This window comes from Oryctolagus cuniculus, chromosome 5, assembly GCF_051225735.1.
Source record: "Oryctolagus cuniculus isolate XC-2025 breed Fujian yellow rabbit chromosome 5, ASM5122573v1, whole genome shotgun sequence".
Taxonomy (NCBI): Eukaryota; Metazoa; Chordata; class Mammalia; order Lagomorpha; family Leporidae; genus Oryctolagus; species Oryctolagus cuniculus.
The window spans coordinates 3,703,388-3,707,772 of record NC_142871.1 but is presented as its reverse complement, the minus strand read 5'-3'; the positions used below and the strand labels follow the sequence as shown (position 1 = coordinate 3,707,772).

Below are 4,385 nucleotides of genomic sequence, written 5' to 3'. Positions count from 1 at the left end.
CATTGTTACACATCTCCTTTTTAGTTTCTGATTTTATTAATTTTGATCTTTTTTCTTTTTTGGTTACTTGCATTAATTGTCTATAAGTTTTGCTTCTTTATTTAAATAAACCAGTTCTTGATTTCACTGATTTTCTTTATCTATTTTGGTTTCAAATTTATTTATTTCTTCTCTTATTTTATTTATTTGTTTCCTCCTAACTTGTTTTTCTACGTTTATAAGATGCATTGTTGGATCATGTGTTTGAAGTCTTTCTAATTTCCTGATGCAGGAAAACCAATTGTTTTAAACTTCCCTCTTAACACTGCTTTTGCTTTGTCCCATAAGTTTTGATATGTTGTTTTGTCATCTTCATTTGTGCCTAGGATTTTCTTAAATTCTTTTTTGATTTCTTCTATGAGGCACTGTTCATTTAGGAGCATGGGTTCAGTTTCCATTTGTTTTCATATTTTCTAGGGTTTCTTAAGTTGTTAATTTCCAGCTTCATTCCATTGTGGTCAGAAAACATAAATGCTGTTATTTCAAGTTTTTTGACTTTGCTCAGACTTGTTTCATGGCATGCTGTATGGTCTATCCTAGATAAAGGACGGACCTGGATGCACTGATGAAATGTATGTGTATTTTGCAGCTGTGTGATGAAATGTTAAATGGATGTCAATTAAGTTTGTTTCCTCCATAGTGTAGATGAGATCTATTGTTTCTTTGTTGATTTTTGCCTGGTTGATGTGTCTATTGATGTAAGTGGGATGTTGAATTCCCCATTTATTATCGTATTGAAGCCTATGTCTCCCTTTAGATCCATTAATTATTGTTTTATGTTGTCAACTGCCTTGTTGTTGGGTGTATATACATTTATATGGTCACACTTTCCTGCTGAATAGCTCCCTTAATCATTACAGAATGCCTTTCTTTGTCTCTATTAACGGTTTTTTGTTAAAGTCTATTTTATCTGTAATTAGCATGGCTACTCCTGCTCTTTTTTGCTTTCTGTCATCATGGAATATGTTTTTCCATCTTTTCACTTTCAGTCTGTGCATATCTTTGCTGGTGAGGAAATACATGAGTATTTTTCTAGGCAGTGAATACATGAGTCTTGTTTGTTAATCCATGCAGCCAGTCCAATTGAAGAATTTAGGTCATTTACATTCATGGTTATTATTTATAAGTAATGCTTTGCTCCTGTGTAAACAATGATGTGCTTTATAGCTCATATATTCTTTCTTCTGCCTCACCAAGTATATTTTTAAGTCTTTTCACTGTATATTTTATTTGACTTACTGAATTCTTCATTTCTAATATTTCAGATTTATTTCAATACCTCTATCTCTCACAAAAATTTTAATCCTTGTCATGTATTAATTTCTATAAATCATGAATTTGTTTCTCATTTTCTTAAGGACTTTATTTATTTGTTTGAGAGGTAAGGTTACAGACAGAGAGAAGGAGATACAGAGAGAGAGAGAGAGAGAGGTCTTCCATCCATTGGTTCACTCTCCAAATGGCACCATTGGCCAGAGCTAGGCAGATTCAAAGCCAGGAGCCAGGAGCTTCCTCCAGGTCTCCCACATGTGTACAGGAGCCCAAGCACTTGGGCCATCTCCACTGCCTTCCCAGGCCATAGCAAAGAGCCAGATCAGAAGGGGAGTAGCCAGGACACTAACTGGCACCCATATGGGACTCCAGTGTTGCAGGCAGAGGCTCAGCCCACTACAACACAGTGCTGCTCCCCTCATTGTTTTTGAATGATCTTATGATCATTCTTTTGAATTTCTTTTCTGAATTTTCATCAATCTTTATGTCTTCATATTCTAATATTGAAGTGTGGATGTGCTCCTTTGCGGTAGTCATATTGTCTTCCTTGTTCTTGTTTCTCATATTCCTACATTTATTTTTAGGCATTTTTGGAGCCACTTGTTGGCTTTCTCCCCTAATGACTTTTATCTTTGAAATATGCCTCTGTAGCTAAGTGGCCAAAATGAAGTTCAATCCCTTTGTGACTTCTGATGGGAGCAAGAACCAGAAAAGGCATTTCAATGCCCCTTCCCATATTCGCCGGAAGATTATGTCTTCTCCCCTTTCCAAAGAGCTGAGACAGAAGTACAATGAGTGATCTATGCCTATCCAAAAGGATGATGAAGTGCAAATTGTGCGAGGACACTACAAGGGTGAGAAAATCGGCAAAGTAGTCCAGATTTACAGGAAGAAATACATCATCCACATTGAACAGGTGCAGCGAGAAAAGGCCAGTGGCACATTCCATGTGGGCATTCACCCCAGCAAGGTGGTTATCACTAGGCTAAAACTGGACGAAGACCACAAAAAGATCCTGGAACAGAAAGCCAAGTCTCGTCAAGTAGGAAAGGTGAAGAACAAATACAAGGAAGAAACGATTGAGAAGACGCAAGAATAAAATAATCTTACATATGCAACTTTCATTAAAAACTGAAATGAAAAAAAAATAGTTTCCCATTCAGCTTTTGGGAGTGGTACAAGAGTCCAGGGTGACAGCCAACTGTGCTTGGTAGATCTTTACTGTCAGCAAATTCATCATCTCTGTGCCAAGGTGATCAATGTCTGGACTGAGCCCACAGTGGCTGCACATAACACCTACTCGGGCTTATGAGCCATGCAAAGGATCTGTGGGGTCCTAAGTGTAAGTGCAGGACCCTCTGCCATGATCCAGCTCAAGCAGTCAGGGAACTCTAGTCCTCTGAAGACAGACAGAGTTATTACCCAGAGACCCAGCTACACCGGCTGCCTTATTTTGCAGTTACAGAATTCCCAGTCATAGAATGCAGGGCTCCCACAGTCACAGGGAGCAGAGGATCCACTCACAGCCCTGGGAGCCTGCTCTGTCCATGGAGAGAGCTGAGCTGTTCCCATAGCCTGTTGCCTCTCCGTGTTCCACCTTGGCAGTGTGCTCATAGTCGCCTGTGATAGAGTTAGGGGAGGAAAATGCCTTACAGGCTTTAGTGGATACACGCCCCCCTGCCAAGCCATTCCAGGACAGACTTAAAATCAGCAGGGACCACAGACTCACCCCTCAGATAAAATCTCCTACTTGCGTGGACATGGGCTGAGGCTGCCTGAACAGGTCCCATCAACTTGGTGCCTCCTCCCTGCTTGTTGCTGGGAGCCATTGCTGGGGGAGAGGAAAGCAGGCAATGTGTTCTCCCTTCACAGAGTTAGGTGGGTGCCCTGCCCTCCACCAGTGCCCAGGCCAGACTCAAAGTCAATGTGACCACGAGGTTCTCCTGAGGCAATATCATCAGGGACACAGGTTCCTCACTCCTCTCACCTCTAAGAAGATGGTGTCTCATCCTGACGGCCGCGGGGTGGGGGAAAGGAGGAAGCAAGGCAGCTTCCCTGCTCCAATCCCGGCATTTGCTCAGACCCCAGTCGGGTCTCCAAGCGGAGGGAAAAGTGAGCACGTGACTGTGGTGTTCCCTCTCAGCTTAAACTCCATGTGGTCGGGCACACGGCAATCTTTTCCTACCTTGATGGGGCAAGATGGCAGCTTGCAGCCAGCAGCTGGCTGTACCACATGGATGGGTACAGAGGTGTCTCTGTGTTCTCTCTTGTTTTCCCATGGAGTCTTCAATGTGTTTTTTCTTCTTTGCTGAAAATTTCCATCCATCAGGCCCCTGGAAATATGGTGCTTCCTTTGTTCTTTTCAAATCCCAGAGCAGCTGAAGCTAAGGTGGCTACACCCTGTTCAGCCATCTTGGAAGTCCCACTAAACTGCTTTAAAGTTTAGTTACTGCATTTATGTCCATGATCAAGTATAAGTACATTTTCATGTGAGTGGTGAGCTGATATGTATCTTCATTTTTTTCAATTGGCTTTTTTTCAATAGTTTTTCCTACACAATTTGACGAAAAGATCATTCTTTTTCCATTGAATTGTTTTGAAAATCTATTTTCAAATCAGTTAGCATAATTGTAAGTGATGGCTTCTATACAAAATTTCTAATAATTCCTTTATGTAATTGATTTACATTTAATTGATTTACATGTTTATTCATATGCCAGTATCATACTGTGCTAATTAACTATAGATTTCAAGTGGATTTTTTAGTTAGTTTTCCATTTTTTTAAATTTGAAATTGTTTGTCTATTGAGGATTAGCTTTTCCACGTCTATGGAAAGGTCAGGTGTCAGTTTTACAGGATTTACGTGGAATCTGTATGCATGCTGGGATGTGTTATCATCTTAAATCCACAAATCTCTGGATGTATGAGCAGGGAATGTCTTCCTGTTTGTTTGGGGTTTCTTTAACTTCATTAGACTATTTTATACTTTTCATGTGTTGTATTTTATTTGAAATGCAGACTAAGGGGGAGTGGGGAGAGAGACAGAGACAGAGACAGAGAGAGAATATGAATG

At 40.5% G+C, this 4,385-nt stretch overlaps 1 pseudogene; it reads left to right on the top strand.

Annotated features, from left to right (window-relative positions):
• Positions 1-1,975: 1,975 nt before the first annotated feature.
• Positions 1,976-2,410, top strand: LOC100342301 (large ribosomal subunit protein uL24 pseudogene; annotated as a pseudogene).
• Positions 2,411-4,385: the final 1,975 nt, after the last annotated feature.